Consider the following 16548-nt stretch of genomic DNA (forward strand, 5'->3'; position numbering starts at 1 on the left):
TCTCTCTGGATACATATAGCTCTTTCCATCACAAGTCTATTGGGATTGCTCTGAATCATCTCATTGTTGAAAAGAGCCAGTCAGCCAGAATTGATCATCATATAATCTTGTTCTCAGTTATAATGTTCTCAGTTCTACTCACTTCACAGCATCAGTTCATGTCAATCTCTCCAGGATCTTCTGAAATCGTCCTACTAATCATTTCTTATAGAACAATAATTTTCTATTATATCCATATACTATAATTTATTCAGCCATTCCCCAACTGATGGGTGTCCACTCAGTTTCCGGTTCCTTGCTACTACAAAAAGAGCTGCTATAAACATTTTTGAACAGTGGGTCCCTTTCCCTCCTTTAAGATCTCTTTGGGATATAGGTTCAGTAGAGACACTGCTGGATCAAAGGGAATGCACAATTAGATAGCTCTTCATAGTTCCAAATTGCTCCCTATAATTTTTGAATCAGTTCAGAATTCCACCAATAATGTAATAGTGTCCCAATTTTCTCACATTCCCTCCAATATTTATCATTATCTTTTCCTGTCATCTTAGCAAATCTGAGAAGTGTGAAGTGGTACCTCAGAGTTTTCTCAATTTGTATTTCTCTAACCAATAGTGATTTAGAACAGAATAAAATTCAAAATGCAAGGATTACAAAAGAAAAGGTATTTGAAAGAGTTATCAAAAATAAAAAAGTTCATAGACCTCAGATTACGAACATCTTTGTCACACCATTCCCTTAATTTTGCAGATAAACCACATCCAATTTATAGCACAGTTCCCTTGTTTTCACCTTCACTATGAATGCTTTTAGGTACTTCTCTCACTTTCACAAAAAATATAGAATTTTATCTAAAATGCAAAAAAAAAGCATAGGATATTTTTACAGTTTTTGCTTCTTAAGCATGCACAGAAATTATGATGCTATCTTTTGTTACAGAAATTAATTAAATTAATATTTAGCTAAAGTGAAATCAAACCACAAGCATTAGGACAGAATGTAGCATTTCATTGGAAATAGCATTAAGTAAAATGGAAGAATAAATAGCAATAGTTCGACTCTTAATTGAATGGGGTTTGCTGGGAATAATGGATTATTTATTTTTATTGATAAAAAAGCTTCCCTTAGCAGGCTGATAACAGTGCTTGAGGTAAAAAATTTAAATTTCTGCCCATTCGACTGTGGAGACAGAACATGTTGCTAAGGTACAAGAGACTTCTCCTGAACTGCAGCAAAGAGGTCAAGCCATCAACACTGATGCAGACAGCAGCTCTGACAATGAAAATAAGGAAAAGATCAACACTTCCTCCCTTCAAGCAAAAAGCACCAAGTGCATCAAAAACTTCCTTTCCCTTATAAAGAGAACTAAGGTTGCCTCCTCTTCCTCTGTCACCTCCCATCCTCTCACTATAATTGGCATAGTGCTTACATGAAACCTAGAAGAAATTACAAAATCTGCTTCAGGTGAGGAGGAAAATACAGCATTTGCTTGCCAATCTGTGTATTTTGCAATCAATAACAATTAAGATTGGCCTTGTTGCTAATTTAATGTTGTTCCCCAAACTCTCCCATCGTATAAACACATCCTTCAGTTGGAGGCTACTTTGTGATTCAGAGAATCCAGAGTATCTAACCTCCTCCTATCTCTTTTTACTTATTAAAAAAAAAAAGCATGAACACTTTAGGCCCCCTGGTTGGTGGCAAGCTTTCAGCTTACAAGTGCTCAATTAATGCTTTTATCACACTTATTCAACATGAGAGGAACTCAGAAACTGACAATTTTCAGGCCTCTACCTGCCACCCGCAAATAGGATGCTTTGCTATCATTCCCACCCTTAAAGCTAAAGGTTTCCCCATTGTAGACTAGTTTGTTCTCTCTTTGTATCTTTTCATTTTAACCAGACCTGCAATAGGGAGAGTTATGAGTTCTCCTGCATTAAATTTAAGTACCTTTTCACATATCTGATGCTATGTCATCTCTTCTCAAACGAGCATGTATTCAAGGTTTTACTAAACAGTAACTTCATTCTCAATGGAATTTGACATGATGATGTCTATAAGTGGAATCATTCTGACTGACAGGAATCCAAATCAATCCAATCAACATTTATTAACCACTGACCATGTTCCAGGCACTGTGCTAAGCATCAGAGACATAGTAAGTAAAAAGGAAGATAGCTACAATCTAATAATATTTTGTAGTATGGAAGGTTTTTGGACATGAACTTTAAAGAGATATTATTTTTAAAAGATCAGGAGAATTAAAGAAAAATTTGAACAAAGGAACTATATAGATCTTCCTTGAAAAACTTGAGTATGGTGTTTATCAGAAAGAAAGCATTTACTTAGTGCAGGAGGCTGGATATAAGATTTGAGAAGTGCTGTGGCAAAACATAACTTCAAGAATATGTCTAAGTGAGCCACACAGCTATTATCAAACAGATTGAATCTTTAGGATTTATTATCATAGGATGTATTAAAAAGTCAGTATTACAGTACAATTATAAATATCAAATCATTATTGTTAGCCTAGAAAAAAGAAAACCAGAGATGGTATTAACTCTTTTCAGAGAGTATGGGAAGAAGACTAGATTTAGAGAAAGAAGGTCTGAATTAAAATCATGGCCCTACACTATATTGTCTAAGTGACCTTAGCCAAATCACTGAACAAAATTTTAGTATGTTCAGAAGAAAAAGGTATTGAGGATGGTAAGAGAACTGGGGAATATGCCATATAAAGATCAAAATGGAACTGAAGTAACTAAAGGTGTTTAGTTAGGGGGAAAAGTGATGCGATGGTTATTTTTATGTATCTAAATGGCTGTGACGTAGAAGAAAAATTATTCTAATTGCTTGCAAAGGACAGAACTGGAATAATGAGTGGATATTTCTAAAAGACAAGTTTAGTTTTGATGTAAGAAAAAACAACACAATTTCCTAAGAGTTAGTGCTGTCTAGAAAAAAATGGGCTTTATCTCAGGAGGCTGTAAGTTCTTCTTCAGCGGGACTCTTCAGGTAGGGGTTAGATGACCATTTTGAGGACCTTGTAATAGAGATTTATATTAAATTAAAAGTAGACTAGACAGTCTCTGAAGTTCTGTCTAGATTTTAGACTCTGAGATTTTATTGAATTACTTGTCTAGGGTCATGAAGCTAGTAAGAGGTGGTGCTGGGGACTAGAATTTGGCTCTTGTGGATCCTACTACTTCCAGTATATCATATTGCCTTCAAGCTGAGGGCTAGGTCAGATGAATTCAAGAAGAAAATTAATTGAATGCTGTGAGATGTTTTGCATAAGTAAAATTCACTCCCATGTAATTTACAGGAAAATATACCACGACTTCCAGATAGGCACTTAAGAAGAGCCTATAATCTGAAATAGCCAATTTGAGAAAACTAATTTATAGATGATTCATTCAGCAAACATTTGCTGAATGCCTATTTTGTGTAAGGCATCATAGAAGAAAGGAAAATGTGTAAGAAATAGTCCTTTCACTCAAGGATCTTGTAGTACAGCCAGATCTATTAAAAGAATATTTTCCCCAGAAGAGGATTAGTATTTTCAGGCGTATGGAAGGGAATATTCATTCGACTGGTCTTTCCCCATAAATTTCTCTAGGATAGGATCTTATTTATCTTTGTACCCATTTCAATTCCTAGAACAGTATTTTACTCAGAGTGGGTATTCAAGGGATGTTTGCTGAGTTGATCTCAAAGAAGAACTTGGGAGCTGAGGTTCTTGATGGTTTTTGAGTCATGGACCACCTTGGCAGTTTAGTGAAGCTTATAGACCTCTCTTAGAATAATGTTTTTAAATGCAAAAAAATATAATTGTATAATATATATTTTACAAAATATATGCATAACAAATATAAATATAATTTTTTAGAAATAGTTATCACAGTATATATATATATATATTTTTTTTAATTTCTCATACAGAATGATAGAGTAGCTTCTTTAAAATCTCTTGGTAAAGATACACAGTATATACATACACACATATCTATCTACATAAACAATACACACATGTAATACCTATATGTATGTTTAGACATGTATGTATATCTATCTACTATCTGTCTGTGTGTTTATCCATCTACATAAAAGATAAATGTATGTGTGTATAAATGTGTGCATATCTACTATGCATATCTGTTTATCTCTATCTCTCTATCTATATTTGGGTTTGATGAAGTCTGAGTGGAGGGTTTCTGGGAAAATCCCATTGATAAAAGCTTTTTCCTGTCATCTTTTTCTCCTCAACTTTTTTGTTCTGAAAGAGAGTCACAAAGGACCCTTTAACTACTGTTCACAATGGAGAGAAAGGTGGATTTTCCCTCTCAAGAACTTAGTTAAAATGCTCTTCTAGAAAACAGAGATGATACCATCCATCAGAATTTTGGTTTCAGCATGCAAGTGACTAGCCTATAAACACAATTTTAACAGCTTCTCTTCTGAGCAACTCTGACTGTTTAATTAATCTTCAGCCATTAACCATTCATTTAAAATGCCACTTACGAAATCTTAATTTTGCACATTATCAGCTGGTTCACAAATAGCTATCCATGAGCAGAAGCATAATGATCTTCCTCTCCCTTCTCTAAGAGCTCACCAAGCTTATAGCCAATTCTGGCTTCTTAATTAACCATATGCATATTAGCATTTAAAATTAAATGACAGTTTTTTAAAAAGGAATTAATGTGCAGTGAAATGTTAACCCACATACTCTTCTGCATATTATTTTAAAGGGACCGAAACCCGCTTCTAACCAAATTGCAACTTTTCTAGATGATGACAGGTAGCATACATATCCCAATATTCAACTGGGTTCCAGTGTCAAGCTCAGGGCCATGTATACAGCAGACACTTAATAAATGCATATTGAATTGTTGCTGAATGGAATTCTAGCAAGGAGTGCCAATATGGCGGAGCGTCTCTTCAATCTCTCAAACTGCTAAGTTTAAGGGTACAGTAAAATCAAAACCATTCATGGAAGAATCTCTTGGTATGGGTCCTAGCACTCAGAAAGAGAAAAATCCAATAATAAACCCCTTTTGCGTCTGTGGATGACTTCAATTAGATGAGCTAGTTCAAATCAAACAAAGAGGCCAGCAGGAACATTTAGAGCAAACATGATTGACCACTGCAGCTGAAATAACTTGTGCTCCAATCAGGCCCCTGATCATTGCAGTCTCCAGGGAAGTCAGTTGTTACTGGCAATTTTACAAGTACCAACTAAAGGCAAGGTCCAAGTGCAAAATTTAGCACATAGGATTTCCATGTAGATTCATAATGCTACACAGAGGGTGCTGACCCCCAAGCCGGTGAATGACTCATATCTGTGATTTGTTGGACAGCAAGCATCAAACTCAACACCAAACTTCAGGGAGCAGAATATGAATATGTAATCAATTTGATTGGTGGCAGTAATATTCTTCAGGATAGTACAGGTTACATATGGGGAAATTATGATAATTTGAGACATTTGTCTTAGCTTCTAATGCAGAAATTCCAAGAGCAAACATAAATAAAGAAGTATAGATTAAAATTATGTTGTGTCATCTACTAAAACCATGCCTCTGGAAGGAGAAAAGTGGAAAGGTTTCTCATTAAAGATGCTTTACAACACTATGAGGAAAAACAGAGGAAAATAGCAGAATATTCTTTGAATCACATTGTGAGTTGAGGGACAGCAGTTTTGGTACATGTAGCAAGCATGAGCAAAAGTGGAATGCAAATGGTTACAATCTCCATTTTGGTTATCATATCTCTGGGCAAAGCAAAAGTCTGTTTTGACTGAGAATGTATGTGCAGGTGTCAAAGGCATTAAGATTCTAATTAGAAACAGAAATGACCTGGTTGATGAAAGAATTTTACACCAAACGTGCATATAAACAATCTGAGGCTCCAAGTAAAATTGGCATTTTGTAATTCTTTGGTTGAGTCTTTTTTATCCAAGATTTCCAAGTATGCTTTCACACAATTTCTATTACTGTACCATAAACGGAAGACAAGAATTTATTATACCATAATTCTCCCATTTCTCTCTTTCTGCCTGGAGAATCCTGAGTGCTTCTAAAGTATGTCTTATAAATATTACTTGTTCTACTTTGGAAAATTTATTCACTTTGGTTCCATGTTTAAGTGAATAATGATTTGTATGTAGGTAGATTTGGTAGCCATTTATAGGATGGCATTTTGAGGTCTTCCTCTGTAGTATGCTTGAAAGAGCATGACTAGACTTGGAATATAGTTATGTGATTCTAGGTAAATAACTTAACCTCTAAGACTCTCAGGCTCCTCATTAGCAAAAAGGAAATAACAATATTTTTACTTACCCACCTCCAGGAGTACTGTCATTATCAAATTTGTCAATGTGCATGGAAGCCATAGCACATTATCAAGTGCTACACAAATGTTAGCCGTTAATACTGCCCTTATTTCTACCTGAAATGTTCATGTTACTTATGGTTTTGTTTAGGCACTGAAGGGCAATTAATATTCAACAGTTTACAAATAGGAGTAATATCTAAACCCATTATTAGCCATTAATATCTGGACTCGAATAAATTCATTAGCTTGAGCTTATTGGCCACTTACTGGGGCTCTGTGGGAAGAAGGGACCTAGGACTTTGAAGTGATGATTTTGTCATTAAGGAGAAGATCTTACCTCTCGGACCCTCAGTTCACTTATCTATGAAATGGGATGAATATTGTTTGAGTTCTTCCATTCCCAGATTGTTGTTAGAAAAATGTTCTGTATATCATAAAAGTTATGTCAATTCATGCAAATACTGCAACCCCTGTCTTTGCTGAGGAATGTATCAAATAAAGAGGAAGAGGAAAAGGAAGAAGAGAGAGAAGAGAAGAAGAACAAAGAAATATCAGAAGAGGAGGCCCACCAGCTAATGGCAGCTTGGTATCCATTACTAGTCGTTGATTAACTCTTAAGTCTCTACTAATCCTGTATTGTTTTTCTCAGTTCTCATTCACATTCACACAGGTGAAGGAGTTTAGGTTCAGGAATGGGTTAGGGACATTGGTGCATTAGTGTGTTTAACTATCAACTCTTCAGAAAAACTAAATATACCTACAGCAAAAATTTAAGTTCAATGCATATGATTAAAATATTCACTATCTTTTTCTTAAGTTTAAGCAATGAACAAAAGATTAAATCAAGTTCTTATTTGTAATTTTTATCCATTTCCAAGGTATACATTTTCACAATGAAAATTTAACAATCAGGTTTCTCAAGGTGTCCATACCTGATGAGAAAGCAGCAAAAAGAGAAAAATGATATCCTGGATAGTAGTAATAATAAAAATGATTCTTGAAAATTGTGAATAAATCAAACATTCTATTATACGTGAGCAAGTCACATGTGAGTTTTTGCTACCAAAAATCATTACTTTCTTGCCTTTTTCATGCTTGTGGGCTTGGTCTCTGGGAAAACCCGAATGCATATTATTCTCCTCCATCCTTTAAGAGACCCATTTTGAAACTGTTTTACCCATAAGCCTATGGCATAGACTAGTAGATAAAGAGTAAGCCTCCGAAAGGTTCTTTCTTCAGACATATATTATCTGTGTAACTGGGGCAAGTCATTTAAATTCTTGGTGCATTTGCTTTAGGCTTTAAGTGGCAGAGAAGGTTCTGACTTATAGTTGTAGAGGGTGCTTCCTCATCTGAGATCTCTCACCATCTCTATCTCTTTATCTGCAATATAACCAGTTCTGGTAAAATCCTTTCATATTAGAAATAATCTGGTAGAATATATAAAAGTTGACAGCTATTCCATGATTTAGATGTTGAGAAGATTGTTATAGAAAACTATTAGTTTCTCTGTATTACATTCACTGGTGCATCACAATTTTGAGACTTGGAAGTTATGAGTTATTAGATTCCATAAACAGTAGGCTGACTGGAAATCAGCATGTATATAGATTTCTTTAGCATCACAAAAAATATATGGTGATAGTGTAGTAGACTTGGAATCAGGAGGAGCTAGGGTCAAATCCGGCTTCATACATTTATTAACTGTATGAGTACAAGCAAGTCATTTAACCTCTATTTGCCTCAGTTTTCCGATTTATAAAATGGAGATAATAATAGTGATTATCTGACAAGCTTTTGTGAGGATCAAATGAGATAACATATGTAAAACACTTTGCATTTCTTAAATCACTATACAAATGCTACAATGATAATCATAACTATAATAAGGATTATTATGTCCTTCATGTCCAAAGAAGTTGCATTCATTTCTATTCCTCTCTAGACATTCTTAGGTCCCAGTTACAAAAGAGACAAATGAACTTATGCACATGGTCCTTGCCTGGTCATCTCCTGGAAGGTGAGATGAAACAAAATTGGAATGTGAAAAACTGAAGCCCAAGATTCAGGGGGACAGATAAAAGAAAGAAAAGATTAAAGTTGGAATGTTACTTGACTGATGGGGCCCACCAAGGCATAAGCTAATACAGACATGATAACATCTCCTCCCGTAGTCTAGTATATATTCCATTCCTGGTAGTGCTATCCAAAAACATTCATATTGACTGAGTGGGAGGGAAGAAGATACTGAGGGATTCTAATTCTCTAGGGTTGGTTCCACCTAAGTTAGAGATTGCTATAGGCTTGTGAATCCTAATGGTGATGCTGAAGATTAGCAGAGAAAGAGTAGGACAAGATGATAGAGTGTGCTAGCTCAAAGGCATGTGGTTCAGAAACCCCAGGAGATCACCCTAGTTACCTCAGATAACCCCAGCTACCATATTTGTAATGTTAATATTAAGAAGAGAATCTCCCTTGCAGTCTCTTTGATGTATGCTTTAATATTTGGAATGGCACAAGTGGAAACAACACTGGCTCTGAAGTTGAAAGTTTTAAATCCAAATCCCACTGTTGACACTAGCTAACCTTGGGCTGGCCTCCGATTACTCACATAAAAAAGAAGAGGATTGGAATAGATCGCCTCTGAAGGCCTTCAGCCCTAGATCTATGATCTTATGAGCCCGTGAATGGTTAATGGTATACTAATTTCATTATTGCCAACAGACACCCCTCTCTAGAAGCTATTATTCTGTATGATTCTTCTTCATGTTTTCCTATTTAAATCATATAGATCAGGGCCATTTAGACAGGATGGGACCAAAGTATTACCAAACTGGAGGTAAGCGAGGATGCTTTTCCCAGGACTGATTAAAAGCCTAATGCAAAATGGTAGCATTTACATTCTATTTCTGGATACTTCATATCAGTCCGAGGGGTGGGGGAAGAAATTTCATAGCATATAAATATTAAAATGCCTATTTAGGAAATTGGTTATTTATGAGAGCTAACATTGAAACTATCTTTTTGATGCCCCTTTCCAATTCTCCTGATTATTTATTATTTGAAAAGATACATATGGGGGAAGAATTGACCTAACATTGACCTGTTCTTGATTACACGTTGCATTAAATGGAGAAATTATAAGCAGGGCCCTCTGGAATTAATTCTTAATGCAGGCAAAGGCTGTAATGAAAAGGTATATGCCGTGGCCCAGTACACTTATGCAAACCACAGGTCACAAAAAAAGCTGAGTAAAAATAAAAAAAAAAAATTAAAAAAAATTGAACGCATATGCTATAGACTCCTTGAATGACAGAGGGCTGTAAGGGATTGTTAAGTTCTGAAGTCCAATAATTCAGTTTGACAAATGAGGTAAACTGAAGGACAAAGGAGTCCAAGATTCCACAGGTAGGGAGAGGAAGAAGCATCACTTGAATTCAGGATCTCAGTTGACAGTACTATCTCTTTCTGAGTTGGAGGACAGCACATCATCATTATTAATTCTTCATAGTAGAAGTCCTATTTTGAGAGGCAGGACTAGCTGCATGTGTTCTTATTATGTTGCTTCTTCCTTTTTTGCCCCTCTATCCCTAGATGTCAAAAGGGTGATAATCATAAAGCCCTCCCTTCCATTTCCTTCTACCTCACAAAGCTGTCGTGGGGATTTATGAGATGAATGTTTTCTAAAGCACTTTCAGCTCCTTTGAACAAGTAAACACATATAAACACAAGCTATGGACTAGTTATTAGACTCCAGGATCTGCATAAATGGTTGCTTAAACAAATCAGAGCAACGTAGGGTGGTAAGCTTTCCTTCCATCTTTCCTAATGGGTGACCATGGCAAAGGGGATTGGTGTGATAATTTATCATCTTTGTCACCCACCAATTATTTTATGTCTTATTTTATATGTAAGCTACAAAGGAAGGGGGCCTGTACTTGGTATCACTGTAAGTTGCCAGGGCAAGGGAAGAGAATTTGTGCAATCCCATGAGTGGGGATCCCAGAGGAAAGAAAAAAATTAATGAGAATATCAAATTTTAGGAGGAAGAGATGTGAGGAAAGTACAGTTAATGGTATATGCGTTATTATTAGCACTTATCTAGCCATGGAGATTCTTTCATTAAGAGGATTCTCATTATTGTTTAAAAGTCATTTTAAAAATTGATGATAATACATTCTTTGACAAAAAAAATCCCTGATTGCTTGGTTCAACTGATGAATTTTAATTCTCCATGGTGATGACACTTATAACTGGGATTCCCAGACTGAAATGAGCTCATCCTTGTTCTGTTTGTTGGAACTGAAAAAAAATACACTTCTCTAAGCCATTTACTTTATTCACTGTTCAAGTCCCTGCACACTACATCAAGAGTCAGAGGTGAGAGCTCAAAAGTCATTAATCTGAAATAAAATTAACATGGAAAAATCACAAGAGAGAGAAAGAAGAAGAGAGAGAGAGAGAGAGAGGAGAGGAGAGGAGAAAGAGAGAGAGAGAGAGAGAGAGAGAGGGGAAACAACTTAAGGGAAAAAGGTGGAGAGAGGTCTTTTGGGGGAAGGGATTATGGCAGACACAGAACACAGAATGCTAGATTGCATGACAGATCTACTACTAAATGAAATGCTTAACCTTGGAAATGAACAAAAAATTTTTTGGTGAAGAAATATCAATGATTCTGTTTTCCCCCAAGAACAGAAGGTGGTGTTCACACCTGGATTTTCTTGTATGATTAACACCTCATCCCAAAGCTTTTCTCTTAACACTTCTGCTTTCCTTCAGCACCTTTAGCCCAGGATTTCCTTGACCATTAATTTTCAGGGTTTTTTTTAAACTTCTGGAAAATGAATGGTTTCCAGTCACTTATATTTAAAAGATCTCATTAAAACTTAGTGAAATGAATGAAACAGTTTATCTCTGAGCTAAAAAAAGTTCTCTAACCCATGATTTAATTACTGACCCAAGACTGAACTTGGATATCTATTTGCCTAATGATTCAAAGAATTCATTTATGTCTTCTCTTCTTTTTGGGGGAGGAGGGAGGCAGAAAAAGTAGTTGATATTCCTGGAAAGTTTTCCATTTATCACAGGAAATTAATTTACTTGCTTGATAAATATCATGCAACCTTGTCTTAAACTCTTGGAAATCCAAGAAATATGATAGCCTTTGGAAAGCAAAGAAATTTAGGGTCATCTAGCTATGAATTGTGAACTATGAATTTATGAAATAAAGCTGGCAAAAGTAGGTTTCTATGCCTGTTATTGTTCAGATGGGTTTAATTCTCCATGATCCCATTTGGGATTTTCTTGGCATAAATACTGGAGGGTATGCTATTTCCTTCTCTAGATCATTTTACAGATGAAGAACTGAGGTGAACAGAGTTCAATGACTTGCCCAGGGTCACACAGTTAATAAGTGTCTGAGGTTGGATTTGAAGTCATGAAGATAAGTCTTCCACTCCAGGCCCACCACTCTATCACTGCCACCCGGTGTATACCAGAGATTCCTATGTATAAAACCATTTATTTCATACATATAGATAATGCTACCAATACATCAGCAGTTGGGAATGTATTCTGATGTAAAGAATTGGCTAGGTGGTACAGAGTTTTGGGTTTGGAGTCAAGAAGTCTGGTTCCTATACAACCCAAATTCAAATCCAGCTCCAGATGATTACTAACTTTGTGACTTTGGGCAGGTCACTTAATCTGTATCTGTTGACATTTCCTTATCTATAAAGTGGGAATTAAGGCAACTGGGTGACACAGTAGGTAGAGTTCTAGGCTTGGAATCAGGAAGATTCAGCTTCTAAAATTCAAATCTGACCTCAGACACTTACTAGCTGTATGACACTAGGAAGGTCACTAAACCATGTTTGCCTCAGTTTACTCATGTGTAAAATGAGCTACATAAGGAAATAGCAAACCAGTATCTTTACAAAGAAATGGGGTTATAAAGAATCAGACAAGACTGTATTCCTGCCAAGAAAACCCCATATGAGGTGATAAAGATTTGATATGACTGTAATTACTGAACAACCATAAAATCTTATGATTTTGTTTCTTAAGAATCATACTTTAAGGGCAGCTAGGTAGTACAGTGAATAGAGCACTGATCCTGAAGTCAGATGGACCTGAGTTCAAATCTGGTCTCAAATACTTAATGTTCACTAGCTGTGTGACCCTGGGCAAGTCACTTAACCCCAATTGCCTCAGCAAATATATATATATATATAAATTATCACATTTATGTTATGTTGCTCTAGATTGCATAATTAGGATCCACAGGTAGAAGGAAAAGGGAGAAAAATATTCTCTTAATATAGGCAGGTGTTTTTAGGAATTTTTGTGCCATGGATCCTTTGAAAGTTTGGGGAAGCCCAGGGACTCTTTAAATGCATAAAATAAAATACATTGGATTATAAAAGATATGCATTCTGTTGAAATAGTTATTAATATGTTAGAAGAGAAGTCTAAAACTTCAGATGTTCCAGTTAAGAATCTTTGCATAAGGACAGATTCTCTTTGTCTCTCTTGTCTTTGTCGCTCTGTCTCTGTCCTTCTCATTTGAACCTATGATTTTGCTGACATGTAATAAGAAAAGCATGTTATTTATATATTTCAGTTTTTAAAAATGTCTTTAATAAAGTCACAATGAAAATACACAGATAGGTCTATTCAAAAGTAGATGGCAATGCCTCAAAAGGGCAGGGACTCTCCTTCACTGGAATTGCTCACAATGAGACTAAATAACCCCTGGTCAGCCATGGCAGAGGGAATTCTTGAATATAATCCATGTAATTCTATAATCTATGTTTTTTAAGCTTATCTACCTTATTTCTCATTCTTCCTCACTTGTTAAAAACATAGAGTACATTACCATGTAGTAAGCATCGATGTTGAGGAAAGGATTAATATTTATATTATAAATAAATTATAATTTTTGTCTTTTATTTGTGTTTGTCTTTTGTATTTATATTATTTTGGTATACTGTAAAATTTTAGGAAACATGATTTGATCAGGGTTTTGTACATTTGTTAATTAGTTGTGTTGAACTCTTTGTGACCCTATTTGGGGTTTTCTTGCAGAGATACTGGCGGGGTTTGCCATTTCCTACTCCAGCTCATTTTACAGATGAGAAACGGAGGCAAATAGAGTTAAGTAACTTGTTCATGGTCAGACCTACTTAGTATCTAAGGCCATGTTTGAATTCAAGTTTTTATGACCCCAGATCCGGGGCTCTATCAACTGCCACCTAGCTGCCCAATAATGGATAAATCACTCAATCCAATTGAGTATGACTCAACTTGCTGTAACTTAATTATTTTTTAATGGGTTAGATGTGTAGAATAACACCTCCTTGGAACATTTACCTCACAGAAATTGTAATTTTATACCACTTTTAGTATAAATAAATGATATAACTGCTTTGAGTCAAGTTGTGCACACATGACAAGAATGGAGTATTCATAGCCCCTGGGTTTCCATCCTATAGCCCATGGAGCCAGTCAGGGTATTTTTGTGGCAGCTCTTACTAGCAGCTTCCTTCTAGTATCTGCCTCCTCTCCAATTACTCCTGAGTATATCCTTTTTGCTGACTCACCCTTTTCAGATTCATTCAGTCATGGCCAAGTCAAGTTAGAATTTTATTGCTTCTTGGCTAAATGCCACCGGGAAGCTTACAGAACAAAAAGTGGATACAAAATGATGTTTAAAAATAAATGCTAAGGATCCAAGCAAAGCAGAATCAGAGTTTAAGTATAATTACAAATAGCATTTTGGGAATCTAGTGATCTTAGCCAAGTCACATCTTCTCCAAGCCTAAGTTAACTCATTTGTGAAATAAGAAGGGATCAGACAGATTTAAAGCTAATTCTGAATTCTACTATGTTCCCTGTATAGTATAATTTTAACCTCTATATAAAATGGTTTTAGCTTTAGGTTTTTTAAAGTCACTACCAACCAAGACAAATATGTAATCCATATTCATTAGGATGTTTTTAAAATACATTTCTGGAGTGAATGTTAATTAAAATTATATTTCAAAACTCTGATGGATTTCTTGGCCCAGTGATACCACCATGAGACCTATGCTAAGAAAGATCAAACAAATAGGAAAAGTTTTTATATTCACAAAAAAATCTATAGCAGCTCTTTTTGTGGTGGCAAAAGAAACTATAAACTAAAAGTGATTCCCTTGAAAGAAGAGTGACTGAATAGGTATGAATGAGACAGAATACTACTATGCTGTAAGAAATGAAAGAATAGATAATTTCAGAGACAGTGAAAAATCAAATATGTACTGATGGAGAGGGAAGTAAGCAGAATCAGAAGACCAATTTATACCATAATGTCAACATTATAAAGATGCACAGTTTTAAGATCTTTTATAAACTCATGAAAAATGAAATAACTAGAACAACTTATATGATAACAATGACACTATATAAAGACAAAACCACTTTGTAAGCTGTAAGAACTACGATCAATACAATGACCATCCATGATACCAAAGGATCGATGATGAAATGTACTATTTACCTCCTGACAGAGAGGTGATAGATTTAAGGTGCAGAATGAGATAGATATTTCTGTTCCCAGACAACAAGGGAATTGGTTTGCTTGACTATGCATATCTGTTAAAAGCAATTTTATTTTCTTTTTTTCCCCCAATGGAGTGGGAGATAGGAGGGAGAGAAAATAGATTTCTCTTCGTTTGAAAAAAATTAAAAATAGAAGTTCAGGGGTTGCTACAAATGTTGGAGGTGGCAAGCACTTTCTGATGAGGTTGTTACTGTTAACTTTGCTTAATTGCTTTACTTTGTTACAAGAGATCTCTCAGAGAATAGCAATATTCTGGAAATGTTTGTAATATAAAAGCAATATCCTTTAATAAAGCAAATAAACCAAAAGGATCTCATGGCAATGCTTCCTTCCTCTATCAGTGTATCTTGGAAACTATTCACATTTTCTCAATCTATAGAATTCTTGTCTATCTATATCTTCCCATAATCCTCCATAGAAAAATTACTTGGGATGCTGGAAGCCTTCACTTACCTACTAACACAAATTCATAACCCCTCACCACCTTTTCTGATCATACCTTTGCTCGTTGATGTCTTTTATGTCATTTATTATATGCAAATTTTCATTAGCAATAACGCTATGGCTCACTGGCATCCACTATGCTTCCATGACTGACTTGCTTTTTGGATCACCTGCAATTATGGTTTTTCGAATTTATGATTTGCCTCATTGGGAGAATAATGGTGTTGAAATAGATGAGTTTTTGTTAATCCAGAAGTTTGACAATAAAGATGAAATTAAAATTCCTTCAAGAAACTTCAGAGGAAGCTCCAGATACACAACGAAGATGAAAAGGGCCTGATAGATTAGTACTTATGTTGCAGTAAGTTTGCTGGATTAGAAGCTCACCAGCAAAGTCTACTTTCAGTATTGTCAGTGGCTGGATTCAGACTGATAGAGACCTCTGTGAGTTTAGTAAAGATTCTAAAGACCACAGTCCTGGCCAGCATCATCTCATGTCTAGAATTTATACAATATATTTGTATTATGGCTTGAGAATAAAAATGGTTTTCTCCTAACAGGTGAATCAAGGGGTGGCTATGAATTAGCAGCCTACTTTTAATGACTATATCACTGAGTCACAGGAATTTATATTTTCTTTTTACCTCAAAGAAAAACTTGACCATCTTTCTTTAATACTATCAACCTGGAAGCTTGACAGTAAGGATTAAAAATTGCTCTTTCCTTCCCACTTGGTTATTGGAAAGGCTCTGAAAGGTAATCAGTCTTGTGAAGCGATACTTTACAGTCTGCATAAAAATGCCATGATTTCCTTTCCTCTCCCCAACCTAATTGAAAGTGCATAATATCACACAGCTGGGGAAATGTAAACTGTAAACATATGCAATATATCATGCTATCACACAAAAGCTGGTTACTAATGAACACTGGGTGGTTGTCAGGACCAAAAGAAATCTGGAAAAACAAGGCTTTTTTATTTTTTATTTTTTGCTCTGGAGTAAAAGCTCACAGTTTGGTGCTACCACCTGCCATGTTTTTCCTCTTCCTAGCTTGTGCTGGAATATACCAAAGTAAAATGGAACAAAGGGTTTCAATCCATTTAGTGTGTGCAAAATTTGGGGACCCCATCTACAATATGGATTGATTAATATTTTCTTGGATGAGTC

General features: G+C 35.5%; 1 protein-coding gene across 1 annotated transcript in view; it reads right to left on the minus strand.

Annotated features, from left to right (window-relative positions):
- PARD3B (par-3 family cell polarity regulator beta) overlaps nt 1–16548 on the minus strand; it is a 740364-nt gene that overhangs the window by 176142 nt on the left and 547674 nt on the right. The gene's annotated exons all lie outside the window — the stretch shown is intronic.

The sequence above is a fragment of the Sarcophilus harrisii genome, chromosome 3, assembly GCF_902635505.1.
Source record: "Sarcophilus harrisii chromosome 3, mSarHar1.11, whole genome shotgun sequence".
NCBI lineage: Eukaryota > Metazoa > Chordata > Mammalia > Dasyuromorphia > Dasyuridae > Sarcophilus > Sarcophilus harrisii.